The sequence below is a fragment of the Dama dama genome, chromosome 25, assembly GCF_033118175.1.
Source record: "Dama dama isolate Ldn47 chromosome 25, ASM3311817v1, whole genome shotgun sequence".
NCBI classification, from domain to species: Eukaryota; Metazoa; Chordata; class Mammalia; order Artiodactyla; family Cervidae; genus Dama; species Dama dama.
This window is the reverse complement of record NC_083705.1, coordinates 62,278,084-62,295,009: the sequence shown is the minus strand read 5'-3', so window position 1 is coordinate 62,295,009 and position 16,926 is coordinate 62,278,084. Positions and strand designations below refer to the sequence as shown.

The 16,926-nt window shown below is 45.2% G+C and overlaps 1 pseudogene; it reads left to right on the top strand.

Annotated features, from left to right (window-relative positions):
- The first annotated feature begins 1,314 nt into the window (after nt 1-1,314).
- Nucleotides 1,315-2,495, top strand: LOC133046734 (large ribosomal subunit protein eL6-like; annotated as a pseudogene).
- Nucleotides 2,496-16,926: the final 14,431 nt, after the last annotated feature.

The window sequence follows — 16,926 nt, the reverse complement described above, 5'->3', positions numbered from 1 at the left end:
TGGGTATGGCTTCCACCCGCAGGAAGCTCACAGTCCAAGGAAGGGCCAGTGACAATTGTGATCACTGCTGTGATGGAAATAAGCACTCAGGGCTAAGAGTCCTTATTTCAGTCATGTGTCCAAAATTAGGGACAAGTGGAGGAGTCAGGTTTCTGGGAGCTTTTTGGAACAGAGGGTGTCTGTCCTGAAATGTAAGCAGGAGGGCAGCAAAGGAATATTCCTTGGAAGCACTGATGCTGAAGCTGAAGCTCCAATACTTTGGCCACCTGATGTGAAGAACCGACTTATTAGAAAAGACCCTGATGCTGGGAAAGATTGAAGGCAGGAGGAGAAGGGGACGACAGAGGATGAGGTGGATGGATGGCATCACCAACACGATGGACATGAATTTGAGTAGGCTCTTGGAGTTGGTGATGGACCGGGAAGCCTGGCATGCCGCAGTCCATGAGGTCACAGAGTGTCGGACACAACTGAGCGACTGAACTGGGCAGTAAAGTCAGGATAGGATAGGGAAGAGGAGGCAATCATGTCTGTCAGGAGATCAGCACAAGTGAAGTTGTGGACTTGCAGGCAGAGGTCATGGTCCCTTATGTGTATCTGCAGCAGGTGGCCTCAACTGATCCACTAGTGGAAGGAAGTTTGGTTTTTGACCTCCCAGCAATGCAGAGTCTCGTGTTTCTGGCTTGTCTGATAGACTCATGTCTGATAGATTCATGAACAGATTCATGACAACCCAATACAGTAGCCAGGGAGGCATGAAAAAGCAATATGGAAACAATTCTGGTGTTTTTACCACAAAAGAAAAAACTGTCTTTCCCTGGGGCTTCCCTGGTGGCTCAGTGGTAAAGAATCCAGCTGCCAATGCAAAAGACACAGGTTTGATCCCTGGGTGGGGAAGATCCCCTGGAGAAGGCAATGGCAACCCACTCCAGTATTCTTACCCAGAGAATCCCATGGACAGAGTATCCTGGTGGGACATGAGGTCACAAAAGAGTCAGATACGACTTAACGACTAAACAACAACAACAATTTTTCCCTGGGTGTTGTGCCCTCTCTTAGCACTGGTGCAGGAGCTTTTGAAAGATAAAGGATGCTTTATTGTGTCATCTGGGCTTTGCTTAACAAAGGACTGAGACAGCCCAAGGGTTGCCCTAGACTCCACAACTGGAGGGAGGAATTGAGAAACCTGATATCCCCATTTTCCAAACCAGGGTGATGTGATTCTAGAAACATGTCTGCAAGATCCTACACATTCCTGTTCTCCCTGGAATTTAATTACTGTCATCAGGATATGCTGAAGTAGTAAAAGCTGTTGACAGCCAAGACACATAAAAGCTCAACTTCAGTTGCTACATGTGGGTTGCAACACTTACCTCCACTTATTGATAAAGCTCCCTCCTCACAGCTCCTGAAATCTTTCCTTCTCTCTTAAAATGCTACACAAACTGTTTTGCGCAAAAAGCTGGAGTAAGTGCTCTCATCTGTCTTTTTCACCTCTGACCTCTAATGATTACCAGCAAATAATGTCACAGGAGTAGATGCTGGCCTAAACACATAACTGGGTGCAACTGGGTGTTTTTGTCTAATTAACTTTGCGGCTCTTTCCCACCTTGCAAGATGGCGGGTGAAAAGGCTGAGAAGCCAGATACTAAGGAGAAAAAACCTGAAGCCAAGAAGGCTGATGCTGGCAACAAGGCTAAAAAGGTGAAAATGGTGAAGAAAGTTAAGAAGGGGAAGCCCCACTGCAGCCAAAACCCTGTCCTGGTCAGAGGAATTGGCAGATATTCCCGATCAGCCGTGTACTCCAGAAAGGCCCTGTAGAAAAGAAAGTATTCAGCATCTAAATCCAAGGTCGAAAAGAAAAAGAAGGTTCGGGTTCTTGCTACTGTCACAAAACCAGTTGGTGGCAATAAGAATGGTGGTACCCGAGTGGTCAAACTTCGCAAAATGCCTGGGTATTACCCTACTGAAGATGTGCCTCGGAAACTGTTGAGTCACGGCAAGAAACCCTTCAGTAAGCACGTGAGGAAGCTGTGCACCAGCGTCACTCCTGGGACCGTTCTCATCATCCTCACGGGGCGCCACGGAGGCAAGAGGGTGGTTTTGCTGAAGCAGCTGGGCAGTGGCTTGCTACTTGTGACAGGGCCTCCATCCCTCAATCGAGTTCGTCTGCATAGAACACACCAGAAATTTGTCATTGCCACCTCTACCAAAATCGATATCAGTGGTGTGACAATCCCAGAACATCTCACTGACACTTCAAGAAGAAGAAGCTGCGTAAGCCCAGACACCAAGAGGGTGAGATCTTCGACACAGAGAGAGAAATACGAGATCAAAGAGCAGCGCAAGGCTGATCAGAAAGCTGTGGACTCACAAATTCTGCGAAGAATCAAAGCTGTCTCTCAGCTCCAGGGCTACCTCCGCTCTGTGTTTGCTCTCACAAATGGAATTTATCCTCACAAAGTAGTATTCTGAACTTCTTGAAAAGAACCTAATTAAATAACTTGTCCATTAAAAAAAAATAATAATTAACTTTGCGATGTGTGAATAATGTGTTCAGTGCTAAGACTGCATCAAAATAATACTAATGATGCTTAAAATAAACCTTGTCCCCTCATCTCTACAACATGTCACATTTAAAACTCCTGTGAGTAACCTTATCGTTTAAGATTCTCTTCTGAATTTTGCATCACCATGTACACCAGAGTGATTCACACCATGAGGCAGACAATTTGAAAATATAAATCCAAGGAAAACAAGGCAACTGGGGATATGTCAGAGGGGAAAAAAGAAGAGAGCAAGAGAAAGAAAACAGTTGTAGCCACTGAATCTAAGTGACAGAAAATAACCAGTCAGACAAAGCCAAAATACACACAAGAACTCTTAAATGAGGTCACTCGCCTTTCTCATCCAAAAGTAGCTAGAAAGCTTGTAATAGGAGAGAAAAGCAATGAATAATTAATTCCTACTCTAGGAGTCCACATCGGCAATCTCAAGCTAAAGCCTTATGACAAGAGGGAAATGCCCCCATATTTTCTTCCCCTTAAAATGTTTCGTGCTAGACTCCTAGGTCTTTAAATGAAGGAGGCATGTACCATGTTGTGTTGTATTGGTCTGGCATTGCTGATAATTTTGGTAAGCTTTGTTAATTTTGTGAAGCTCTAATACATTGGCGGGGAAAGATCCAAGGCAAAAGGAGAAAAGGGCGGTAGAGAATGAGATAGTTAGATAGCATTACCGATTGAATGAATGTGAATTTGAGCAAACTCCGGGAGATAGTGAAGGACAGGGAAACCTGGTGTGTTGCAGTCCATGGGGTCACAAAAAGAGTCAGACATGACTTAGCGACTGAACAAGAACAACAAGAGAGCCTAATAGTTCACACTGAGCAGAGAGAAATAGGAACACCACACCACGAGAGCAACAACAGAGGGAATGGAAAGGAAGATTGTGCCTCGTTTCCAAGGCCCAAGGCACAAAAGGAATTGGCTTTCTGTTCGGGATTAACTGTTGTGTTTATAAGAACTGGAATATCCAAACCAGCATAACCTAAGTTTGGCAAGCATTCTGTAAGGGGCATGCTTACCAGAAATGAACTCTAGCATGGTGGCCAACCACACCAAGTTGGGGTACTCAGTGTTAGGTATCAGTCCCTAATAATATACAAAAGAGCTTTTGCAGGAGAGCTCTTCAGGAGAGTTTATTGAAAGGACCTGTGGTTACACTGCAAGAGTGTATATCCTGAAAAGGTACTATTTTATCCACCCACAGGCACACACATCAACACAGCAGCAGCAGCAATGATTTCAGAACATTAACTGCCAACCCCTTCCCACGGGCCCAACAGTTACACTCACCTCAGCGGACCGGCCACCCTTCTGGTCCTATTGCAGGAGTTCACCAAGAGGACGTGACCTCTAATTGACACTCAAACTGGACCCAGGTGATTGGAGGCACCGCACCCCATCCTCTGTCCTGGAATGTATGTTCTGCCCACCGTTCCCACAGCAGAAACAGTCCCAAGGACACAGCCGTGAGAGACAGGTGTGGTGTTGAGACCATTTGTGTGGCCAGTGTGACTGAGCGCCATTAAGGCCTCTGTGGAAGGACACAACTTAGGGACTACACACCACACCAACAATAAACTCTTAAGATTCTGGTGGGTGGGGATGGAAATCGACTCTCTCCTCCGATGGACCGCTAAGAAGTCTGAGCTTTGGAACCTTAGGTGGGCTTCCAGCAGGAGAGTCAAGTGGCCTGGCTGGTATTGCAGAAAAGTATCTGGGGCAATGGATCATACAGAGCCTGGCAGAGACCCTGGGACAGATTTTTTCACTAAGACCAGGGAGACAATGAAGGGCAGATTTGGAGCATCTTTGGAAAAGTCAGGTAGCAGGGATCTGCGGCTCAGAGAGCAGCAGGGGTTCTGAACAAGAGCCGGATCAGAGGTAGGAAGCAGCCTGTATGAGAACTTGGCAGAGGGGCAAGGTTGGTGTGAGCTCACAGGCCAGATCAGGTTGATCACCTGTAACAGAAAATGCGATGAGACTTTTGGACAGACAGATCAACAGAAGGGAGTTTTGAGTATCATTTGCCAAGTTTAGACCCAATTCTGTGAGCAAAGGAGGATTTCTGAAATCTGTGAGTTTCTTTTTTATTGTCTTTTCTTTGTTTTTAAAGCAGAACCAATAGACTCAGATTTCCAGTCTCCTGAGACCCCAGGAATTCCAGCTGGATGTCCCTCGTCAAAGCAAAACCGCGAATATGATTGTCTCTAAATGCAGGTCTGCAAATCAGGCCTTCAGTCTCAAGGGGTAGTCTCGAAGCTAAAATTAGAGTGGTGGAATGTCATGGAATCACTGCAAGCGTTACACCCCATGGACATCCCTTCAAAGTCTGTATTTGGTTTGTCACCTGTTACTAATTTTAGTTCATTAGAAATCGGGCACAAAACTTGGTGACTTTTTGGGCTGGCATAGTGGTCCAGGCACTGCCGAGCACGTGTCACCTGCATCCTCCGAGACCCGGGTGTGGAGGGGCTCAGCCAGGGCTGTTCATGGGGACCCTTAGGCTTTACAAGACTCATGTGCCCTCTGAGTCATCAAAGGAACTTGGAGATTGCATTTAATATAGTTCATAATATACTACAGGGGCTTCCCCAGTGGCTGAGTGGTAAAGAATCCCCCTGCAACACAGGAGATGCAGGAGACACGGGTTCGATCCCTGGGTTGGATCCCCTGGAGAAGGGCATGGCAACCCACTCCAGTATTCTTGCCTGGAGAATCCCCTGGACAGAGAAGCCTGGCAGGCTACAGTACATGGGGTCACAAAGAGTCAGACATGGCTGAAATGACTGAGCTCGCATCCAGTATACTATATTGGCTTGGAGACCAATTTACTAAAACTCGATGGTCTCTGTCTCCCTCATTGCATGCCCACTCTCGTCCCACCTCTGCTCTAGACAAGGTCCTCCAAAATGACCTTGGGAGCTTCCTCTGGGTTGCATGGACAAAGGCAGAGCTGAGACTGAAGGCCTTTCTCTTTTCTCCAGGGAGAAGATGCACATGAACTTGAGGTCCCACAACTCAGGGACCTCCACTTCCAAAGCCAGCTACCCATAGGCTGTCATATTTCCCATGTTCTAGACAGCTGGATTTCCCAAACTCTGCCAACCACTGCATCCAGTGGACCCATAGACCATTTTTTCTCCCACTGATGGGGTGGTTCTCGTGTGTGTGTGTGCTAAGTCACTTTGAGTGATAGTGATAGTTGCTCAGTCATGCCTGACTCTTTGCAACCCCATGGACTGTAGCCTGCCAGGCTCGTCTGTCCATGGAATTCTCCAGGCAAGATTACTGGAGTGGGTTGCCATTTCTTTCTCCAGCTAAGTCACTTTCGTCATGCCTGACTCTACGACCCTATGAACTATAGCCCACCAGACTCCTCTGTCCATGGGATTCTCCAGGCAAGAATACTGGAGTGGACTGACATGCCCTCCTCCAGGGGATCTTCCCGAAACAGGGATCAAACCCATGTCTCTTTCATCTCCTGCATTAGTGGATGAGTTCTTCACCAGTAGTGCCACCTGGGAAGCCCCATATTGGTTGTCACTTTTGCCCTCTAAAGAAGGGAGGCGACAGAGTTGGAGGGAGGAAACTCCTTCTTTGGGAATGTCCCCCTTTCCCCGCTGTGGGTCCCAGAGAACCCCCTGGCTCCCACAACATTTATTTTGAGTTAACCCATCCTATATGGGGCTGATTCCTTACAAGCCCTGTTGCAGAGGAAAAGGGGAGATCACAAAAAGAAACCCCACTCCAGCACAAGAGGGAACTTTTACAACTGCCTTGTCAATCACAGTAACACACAGTCTCCAAGGCAAGAAACACTGGGGTGAGTTTTGAGTCTGGTCTCTCCCCCCTTCTCTGTCTGGAGTAACCATATGTCAGGTTTGCCCACGACAGCCCTGGCTTATGCCTGCTGTCTGGCATGGTTATTAATAGCGCTTTGCTTTCTTTCTCAAGGTGTCCAGGTTTAGATGATAAATTATATAGACTCCCCATCCATCTCTCATTTGTCAGCGACTGCTGAGAACCCTTCTTCCCAAATGCTCCCATGCCCATCTCCGTTATTCTGCAGTCTCAGAACCACCTTCTCTGTCCCCGTTTCATTACTTACTGCCTGTCTGAACTGCAGTAACCCCTTCCCTTCCAATCTGCACCATACATGTCTCATCCAAAACACAGCTTGCAACATGGAACACCCACCCAAATGCTTCCAACGATGCCAGTTACCCAGGACCCCTAAACTGCAATAATTATAAGCCACCTTCTAAAGTCCTGGGTAGCTTCTCTCTAAAATTTGCACTTCTTTGTAGGCAGATTGTGCTACTAAGCCTCCTCAGTCATATTCGACTCATTGCAACCGTATGGACCATAGCCCGCCAGGCTCCTCTGTTCTTGGGATTCTCCAGGCAAGAATACTGGAGTGGGTTGCCTTACCTTCCTTCAGGGGATCTGAACCCACGTCCCTTATGTCTCCCGCATTGGTAGGCGAGTCCTTTACCACCAGGGCCACCGTTAGCTGTTTGCTAATCTGAACACTCAGCTATAGTCAGATTAACTTTTCACTGAGTCCACACTCCAAGCAAGCCCTCTCATTATCGCCTTTGCTGATGCAGTAAAACCTTTTCCTGTCTTCTCAAGCCCTAGTTCCCCAATCTGTAGCTTTCCACTCCTTGTCCAGAAATCCTTCCTCAAGTGCAAGGAGCCTGGGTTTCAAAGTCATGAAGATCTTACATTGATTGTAGCTCTTAGTGTCCAAGCACTGAAATTGAAAGTGAAGTCACTCAGTTATGTCTGACTCTTTGTGACCCCATGGGCTGTAGCCCACCAGGCTCCTCTGTCCATGGGATTCTGCAGGCAAGAGTACTAGAGTGGGTTGCCATTTCCTTCTCCAGAGGATCTTCCCAACCCATGGATCGAACCTGGGCCTCCCGCATTGTAGGCAGGAGGGAAGTCCTGCCTGAACCACCAGGAAGTCCAAGCACTAACCACTGCATTTTATCGACTTTAAGACTCACTCTCCCCCTATATTTGTTTACTTATGATTGCACTAGGTCTTCACTGCTGCTCGGGCATTTCTCTGGTTGTGGCGAGCCAGGGCTACTCCTCCTTATGGTGCGTGCACTTCTCGTTGCGGTGGCTTCTCTCATTGTGGGGCACAGACTGCACGTGCGCGTGCTTCAGTAGCTACAGCTCCCGGGCTCTGGAGCACAGGCTCAGTAATTGCACTGCATGGGCTTAGCTACCCCAGGGCAGGTAGAATCTTCCTAGGCCAGGGATCGAACTCGTGTCCCCTGCACTGTGAGGCGAATTCTTATCCACCGCACCACTGGGGAAGTTCTCCCCCCTCCCATTTTAACATACCTGGGAATGAAATATACCTTCAAATCTATGCCATCTTAGAATCAATATAGTGACTCTCTGGCTTTCTGTTATAACCCTAACTCTTGGTTTCCTCATCTTTTTTTTTTAAATAAGTGTGTTCTGTGTGCTTAGTCATGTCTGACTCATTGCGACCCCATGGACTGTAGCCCGCCAGGCTCCTCTGTCCATGGGGATTCTCTAGGCTAGATTACTGGAGTGAGTAGCCTAGCCATTCCCTAGGGAAACTTCCCGGCCCAGGGATCAAACTGGGCTCCCCTGCATTGCAGGCAGATTCCTATGCCAGCTGAGCTATATATGCATTTATTTGGCTGCACCAGGTCTTAGCTGCAGCATGTGGTATTCATTTCCCCGACCAGGGATCGAACCCAAGGACCCCCGCATTAGGAAGACAGAGTCTTAGCCACTGGACCACCAGGGAAGTCCCCTCCTCATTTTTTTTTTTTTTATTAATAGCTTTTTATTGTGTATTGGGGTATAGCCTATTAACAGTGTTGTGATAGTTTTAGGTGAAAGGCAAAGGGACTCAGCTGTATATATCCATGTATCCATTTTCCCCCAAACTCCCCTCCCATCCAGGCTGCCACATAATACTGAGCAGAGTTCCCTGTGCTATTTAGTAGGTCCTTGTTGGTTATCCATTTTAAATACAGCAGTTTGTACATGTCCATCCCAAACTCCCTAACTACGCCTTCCCCCCATTCTTCCCCTCTGCAACCCCAAGTTCCTTCTCCAAGCCTGTGAGTCTGTTTCTGTTTTGTAAGTAAGTTCATTTGTCTGATTTCTTTTTAGATTCCACATATAAAGAACGGCTTATTTCTCCTTCTCTCTCTGATTCACTTCATTCAGTGTCACCTCTGGGTTGATACATGAGTCTCAAGAACATTGTGGGAATGACTTGAAATAATATAGTCATGACCTGGGGTGGGGAACCGAGATGCTATCCCCAGCTATTCTGGAATCATCACCCAGCATCTCACAGGAAGACATATACCATGTGCAAAAATTATTGCAACACATACCAAAGTTTGTATATTAATAGAATCTCACAGCATCCTCTGCACTGTGCAAAATCAGAAAGAGAAACTAGTCTCACCCCCAGGGGTGGCTTAACCACAACACGCCACTGAGAACCCTGTTCAGAGGAAATAAAGGGGACCTTTTTCCAGGGGTAATGGGTCAAGTAGCTTTGAGTTGTAAAGATGTCATTTGCACTGAGGAAAAAACAAAAGCAGCTTTGTCCTTAATTTGTTCCTAAGTAGAAAAGTCTTCAAAAGCTGAAAGAAAGTGAAAGTGCAAGTCGCTTCAGTCATGTGTGACTCTTTGCAGCACTAGGGACTGTAGCCTGCCAGGCTCCACTCTGTCCAGGCAAGAATACTGGAGTGGGTTGCCATTCCCTTCTCCAGGGGATCTTCCTGAGCTGGGGATCAAACCTGGGTCTCCCCCATTGCAGGCAGATTCTTAACAGTCAGAGCCACCAGGGACGCCTGATTTTATGTTAAAAAAAAAATCCACAGGCAGGTAAGTATTGGATCCCAGGTGGCTGTTTTGGTAATGTTCATTTGGACAGTTGCCTTCCCTTGTGAGAGGTCCCTCGCTTTCTGTACAGAAGTTTGTCCACTGCAAGAAGCCCGGCAGGCAGCCACCCTGGGGAACAGCTAGCTGACTGGCAAGGGAATCTTTCCTCCTGCATCATTTTGCCACCACCTTTGTGCTGCTACTGGTGAAGAACCTGCTTGCCAATGCAGATGTAAGAGATGCTAGTTAGATCCCTGGGTCGGGAAGATCCCCCAAAGGAGGAAATGGCAACCCACTCCAGTATTCTTGCCTGGAGAAGGCCATGGACAGAGGAGCCTGGCGGGCTATAGTCCACGAGGCTGCAAAGAGTCAGACATGACTTAGCATGAGCACACACAGACAGGTAAGGCCCAGCTTTTGCAGAAAAGCCTCAAGTCCAGATCATCAAAGGGCTGGAGTGTAGGATTTGAATGGGAGATATCAGTAAGTATGAGGTCATGATCTGATAATATTCTAAGTCTGCCCACAGAAAGAGCCTGACTCAACGATATCCCGTAGCAATGAGCTCACTTAGGGAGCAGATGGCTTCTAACTTATTGTTATTGTTTGCTGTTGTTGTTCAGTCACCAAGTCGTGTCTAACTCTTTTGTGACCCCATGGACGGTAGCCCGCCAGGCTCCCCTGTCCATGGGATTCTTTAGGCAAGAATACTGGAGTGGGTTGCCACTTCCTTCTCCAGGGGATCTTCCCCACCCAGGGAGCGAACCTGCATCTCCTGCATTGGCAGGTGGATTCTTTACCACTAAGCCACGTAGGAAGCCCCTGGTTTCTACCAAAAGCAATCTAGGCTCCTTAGAGAATTGACTGATGCTAGGTCTGTGTTAGGAACATGTTGCCTGCCAGAAAGCAAAGACGTGTTCAAAGATGATTTAATAGTTCATATCAAAAGGACACAGAAGCCAATTTGAAAGGGATTCCATTGACCAAATCTGGGAAACTTTGAGGATCAAAAGGAATAATGTTGGCAGATGATTACAAAATATTGAATTTAAAAATGTTTATGATTCCATAGTGATTCAAAAGAGAAAGAGACAAAATTCTGCTTTACAAAAGATTATAGGCTCTCTTACTCTTTCCATACATCTCACCCTCATGGAAACTTACATTACCATATGTAAAATATATAGCCAAGGGGAATTTGCTATATGGCTCAAGAAACTCAAACAGGGCCTCTGTATCTATCTAGAGGGGTGGAATGGGGAGGGAGATGAGAGGCAGATTCAAAAGGGAGGGCATATGTCTATACCTATGGCTGATTCATGTTGAGGTTTGACAGAAAACAGCAAAATTCTATAAAGCAATTATCCTTCAATAAAAAATAAATTAAAAAACATTATAAGCTAGTACGTATAGACTAATTTACAGATTTAGAAAAGCACTCTTTTGTAACTCTCAATGTAATAACTGATTCAAGCAATGCTTGTCAATGAAAAATACAAACCACTGGGAAAAAAAACTCTAGGGAAGAGGGTATAGACATAACCTCATGGTTACTTTTTAATTACAAAAGCAAAAGTGTGTCTTTGCACTGGAGAGACCTTATCTGCTTCTCATCATACTTGGCATCACCAGTAGCATGACGACCTGACCTTATGAAGAACTGATCTCCTGCCATGGGTGAGACACATAAAAAAAAAACCCCTGCTGGAAACATTTGCTCTCGATCAAATCCTGACAAAACGTAGGATTCTGGAACTTAAGATGTTCTGCAGGTCAACTGGATTGAATCTTCAAAGTGTTTGATATCAAGAACAGGGGAAGAACTTGAGGAGAATAAAGAAATACAACAGCCAAGTAGGTGTGTGAAACTTAATTGGATTCTGGGTCAAAAACTAGCTATTAAGGACATTTGGAGGGAAATTGGGGAAATTTGAATCCAGACTGCACTGGAGGTGACTTTGTTGAATTAATGTTGCTTTTCTTAGGTGTGATAATGGTGTGGTGGTGGTGTAAGAGAATGTTCTCCTTCTGAGTGAGGTGATATGAAACATTTAGAGGTGAAATACCAGGGGTGCAGCCATCTGCTTTCGGCAAAAAGGAAGTGTGTGTATAGAGAGAGGTATATAAATACAGAAATAGAGGAAATGGGTGTGGCAAGACACTAGAGTCTGTATTGAGGGGCATCTGGGTGTTCACTGTTGTGTTCTTTTGACTTTCCTGTGGGTTTGAATGTGGTCAAACAAAACAACTATTTTTTAGAAGACTATGTGAGAGAATAGGAAATAGAGAAAGTTTTCGTATACAAATATTTTAAAACACACATCACTTCTATTTTCTTTTGCCCAAGATTGTGACCTTTGATGATTTCTCCTTTCCAAGAACTCTTGCTTGACTTAAAATCATTGTGACAACATCAAGCATGGGAATCAGATCATTTCTGACATATGACAGCAACAGGAAATGAAATATTTAGGTTTTCTCCAGAGAACTGTAGCTTATCTATGGAATTTAATCTTCTTCCACTGAACATCAACTAAATACAAGATCCTCTGAGAGATACCCTGCATGCCTTCAAAGGGCTTAAAAATACCACATAAACATGGACTTGACATGTTTTGAGTGGTTTGTATGAGCTAAAGGAAAGACTAGGACTAGGGATCTGATTATGAATAAGACACAGTCCTGGCCATCAAAAAACCCCTTGTCTTTTGAGAAATATAGACACATACATGAATGTCAATATAATAAGATTTATGAAAAAATCTATCATGGTCTAAAAATTATGACCAGGCATCCAGGCACAACTTTGGAAAGGAGTAGCTCTAAGCTAGAACTTGAAGAGGAAGTCAGAATGTTTTCAAGACAGACTGGTAGGCATTCCAAGCAAATGAAACAAGGTGTGCAAATGCATGAAGTTATCAAGGGATCACAACATGTTTGGAGATCCCCAAGTAGTTAAATAAAGCTCAGATTTAGGGGATTTGTGGAGGAGTGAGAGAGATGGAGGCTAGTTAATCAGGAGATCTCATGTTATACTAAAGAGTTTGAGTTGTATCCTGTAGATGATGGGAAGGTTCTGATGGTAAGTGCCATGATCTGATTCTTATCTTGAAAGATAACCCTGGTGGTGGAGTGGCAGGAGATTGGAAAAAGGTGAGACAGAGAGACTGACTAATAGACTTTTGTAATAGTTGAGATGAGAGATGCTGAGAGCCTAAAGCAAGATGGGGTAGGCGGAGACAGAGAAAGGGTAGATGCGGGAGATATGACAAGGCATTGATTGGCTCTCATGACTGAAGGAATGCTGGGAAGTGAGGGCGAGGAGATGGTCCAAGATCACCCCTGTATTAGGGTTCTCCAGAGAAACAAAGCCAGCAGGGTGTGTGTGTGTGTGTGTGGTGTGTGTGTGTATGGGGACAAAGGGAGGCAGTTTTAGGGAATCGGCTCATGAAGCTGTGGGCACAGGCAAGTCTGAAGCCTGCAGGGGAGTTTGGGAGTCTGGGAGTTCCCACACGAGTTGATGTTCAGTCTTGAGTCCACATGTAGTCTGGAGACAGAATTCCAGCTTCTTTAGGAGATTTCAGTTTCTTCTCTCAAGGCCTTCAACAAATCGGTGAAGTCCACCCAAATTATGGAGTAGACTCAGAGTCTACTACTGATATAAATGTTAATCACCTTTATGTTTATTTATTTGTTAATAAATTTACTTATTTATAGTTATATTATTTGTTAATATTTATGTTATTTATTAATAAATCTGTTGTTTATTTATTTATAAAAGTAACTTCACAGCAATATGTAGACTAATGTTTGAACAGCTGGGCACCAAAGCTTGGCCAACTTGACATGTAAAATTAATCATCATCATAGCCCATTTAAAGACTGGTTATATTTTTATGCCGTTACTAAAATGTGAAATAGAGGGAATGGCTGGGAACAAATCTGGGGGGGTGGGCATGGCAGGAATAACATCAGCTTGGAAAATGTTGAATTTTAGTTGATCCTGTTGTGTGGTCAAATACAACATATGCACAGAGACAGATCTTCTTAATGGGCCAAATTTAAAGATCTTACTGGAAGTCAGAGGACCAGATGAGGCTGTTCCATAAGAGACTGTTCATTCATTCAACAAAAAATGTCTTCTGCGTGTCTCTACGGGCCAGACAGACTGGGGGACCATGGTGTACTCAAGGTAAAGTTCCTATCCTTCACAGAGCTGAAATTTTAGAAGGGTTGGCAGGCAATGAGCAAATCTTCATGTAGATATAAAATTTCAAATAGTGACAGGTATAATTTACTGCTGTGTAACAAACCATCCCCAAAACTCAGGGGCCTAAAACGACTTTTATGTGCTCATGATTCCATGGGTTGGAGACTGGGGAGAGGCTAGCTGAAGAGGCACGTCTCAGATCCACGCCACGGTGTTGCTGGCTCCGCTTATGCATTTGCTATCAACTGGCATTTGGGGCATGGCAGCTGGAGGAGGCTGCCAGCTGTCCCCGTACAGCCTCTCCAGTAGGCTAGTTCTGGCTCCTCACTTGGCAGCTGGGGTTCCATGAAGGCAATATAACGTGCAAGCTCTTATCTGGCCTCTGATTGGGTTAACCCTTTAATGTCCCAAAGGCCAAGGTAAATGGCATGGCTGAGCCCAGAGTCATCATGAGAGGGGACAACACAAGAGCATTGGATTCATTAGGAACTGACCATAAGCAGTGGAAACAGTGACAGACTTTATTTTGGGGGGGGCTCCAAAATCACTGCAGATGGTGACTGCAGCCATGAAATCAAAAGACACTCGCTCCTTGGAAGAAGATTTATGACCAACCTAGACAGCATATTAAAAAGCAGAGACATTGCTTTGCCAACAAAGGTCCGGCTAGTCAAAGCTATGGTTTTTCCAGTAGTCATGTATGGATGTGAGAGTTGGACTATAAAGAAAGCTAAGTGCTGAAGAATTGATGCTTTTGAACTGTGGTGTTGGAGAAGACTCTTGAGAGTCCCTTGGACTGCAAGGAGATCCAACCAGTCCATCCTAAAGGAAATCAGTCCTGAATATTTATTGGAAGGACTGATGCTGAAGCTGAAACTCCACTACTTTGGCCACCTGATGTGATGAACCGACTCATTTGAAAAGACTCTGATGCTGGGAAAGACTGAAGGCAGGAGGAGACAGAGGATGAGATGGTTCGATGGTATCACCGACTCAATGGACATGAGTTTGAGTAAACTCTGGGAGTTGATGATGGACAGGGAGGCCTGGCATACTGCAGTCTAAAGAGGTCGCAAAGAGTCAGACACGACTGAGTGACTGAACTGAACTGACTGACCATAAGCATAACAACCTAACATGTGCTAAATGCAATGAAGAAAATCAGAATAGGGCAAAAAGACAATTAACTCAGAAGAAGGGGCTTGAACAGACAGGGTAGTCAGAGAAGTGACTTTTGATCAGAGACCTAAATGAAGGAAGACAGCCAGTCATGTGAAATTCTGGAGGCAGGGACATGACGGATGGAGGAACAGCAGGTGCAATGATTCTGAAGCTAGGACGAGCTTGACGTGCTCACGAAACAAGAAGAAGGTTAAAACAAGGAGAGCAGACTGCACCCAGGCAGTGAACAATTATTAATTACTGCTGTGAGGCCAAGTTTTACTTCCTCATAGATTCTTGGCTGTGTTCTGAATTACTGAGCTTGCCAAATAAGTACCATATGGAAAATTATGACATATTATTATGCCACTTAATAAGCTTCAATTATATAACTCTCGTTGAAAACAATTAACCCTTTCCTAAACATCTTGTTTGGGCTTCTCTGGTGGCTCAGTGGTAAAGAATTCACCTGCCAATGCAGGACGTATGGATTTGATCCCTGGGTTGGGAAGATCCCCTGAAGGAAACGGCAACCCACTCCAGAAATCTTGCCTGGGAAATCAAATTAGACAGAGGAGCTTGGAGGGCTACAGTCCAGGGGGTTGCAAAGAAGAAATAAAGATCCTCTCAATGAAGGTGAAAGAAAGTGAAAAAACTGGCTTAAATTCTCTTGGGTTTTTTTTTTTTTTTTTTGGCTGGAGGAAGAGTTTTCCATATTTGAGGGAAAAAATCTTCATGGATAGTTCTTGTCCAGAGGAGCAGCTGCCCACCAAAGCTTCAGTCTCCCCTTATCTAATTATAGTTGTTACCAAAAAGCCTGAAACTACATTTCCCAGCATCCCCCACATAGAAGTAATGCTATGTGACTAGATCTTGCTGGAGGGCTGTAAGCAGAAGTGACGTCACTTCCAGGCCGAGGAGGTTAAGAGGTGAACATCCTTACCCAATCAACTGTTCCCACTCTGCCACCTGTCTATGCCTAAGGTAGCTCGAATGGTAAATGTAGAAGATTGCAAGGCCTGCATCTGCTGGGGCCCCTGAATAACCACAGGAGCAAAACCATCACCCTCTCTACAAGATGCCCATATTGGACGGATACATGAGTAAGAAATCACCTTTAATTGTATTAGGCAGTCAAATGTAGGAGTTTGTTTGCTAAAGTTACCCTCATACAGTTCAGTTCAGCTCAGTCGCTTAGTCGTGTCCGACTCTTTGTGACCCCATGGACTGTAGCACGCCAGGCTTCCCTGTCCATCATCAACTCCCAGAGTATTCAAACTCATGTCCATTGAGTCAGTGGTGCCATCCAACCATCTCATCCTCTGTCTCCTCCTGCCTTCTCCTCCCTCCTTCAATCTTTCCCAGCATCAGGGTCTTTTCCAGTGAGTCAGTTCTTCACATCAGGTGGCCAAAGTATTGGAGTTTCAGCTTCAGCATCAGCCCTTCCAATGAATGCTCAAGACTGATTTTCTTTTCTAAATTCTATATCAACTCTACATTAAGTAAAATTGTTTCTGTTATGTTTGTGATGGTCTGACTTAGATACAGATTATGGGACAATATCAGATTCACTCTGGGAGGCCCAGGGAGCTAGGCAGCTATTCTTCACCATGACTGGAAAGGAAGTATAATAAAAAGCAATATTAATACAATCAGCATGTACACATTTCCTCCAGTGGCTCAGTGATAAGGAATCCGACTGCAATTCAGGAGATGCAGGAGACAAGGGTTCGATCCCTGGGTCAGGGGGATCCACTGGAGAGGGAAATGGCAACCTACTTCAGTGTTCTTGCCTGAAAAATCCCACGGACCGAGGAGCCTGGCAGGCTACAGTTCATGGGGTTGCAAGAGTTGGATGTGACTGAGCGACTGAGCAGGCAACTTCTTAATATATGTGGTCATTTAAAATACCAGTCCCTGGGACTTCCCTAGTGATCCAGGGGCTATGACTCTGCGCTCCCAATGCAGGGGGCCCAGGTTTGATTCCTGGTCAGGGAACTAGATCCCACATGCCACAACAAAGACCTAGCATAGCCAAATTTCAAAAAAATAAAAATAAATACCAGTCCCTGTATTGTGTACATGTCACATACC